This window comes from Penaeus monodon, chromosome 30, assembly GCF_015228065.2.
Source record: "Penaeus monodon isolate SGIC_2016 chromosome 30, NSTDA_Pmon_1, whole genome shotgun sequence".
NCBI lineage: Eukaryota > Metazoa > Arthropoda > Malacostraca > Decapoda > Penaeidae > Penaeus > Penaeus monodon.
The window spans coordinates 3,348,414-3,348,668 of NC_051415.1; positions in this window are offsets into that span (position 1 = coordinate 3,348,414).

Consider the following 255-nt stretch of genomic DNA (forward strand, 5'->3'; position numbering starts at 1 on the left):
GATTTTGGAATGAGAGAAATATAGGTAGCATAAAGTGTATTGATGTTTGATATCTATATACGTTGTATGATGTTAAACACTTATTTTTTGTTATTGTGAAGAAAAATATATTTCATCCCTATCATAATGTTCTGTTCATTTGTTACTGTGGATAAATAAACATGAAAATATGCCAATATATATTTTATGTATATTTTCTCTGTGTGATCAAATAGATCTTTTTTCGCACATATATGAGTGGAAAGACAGTGAGCC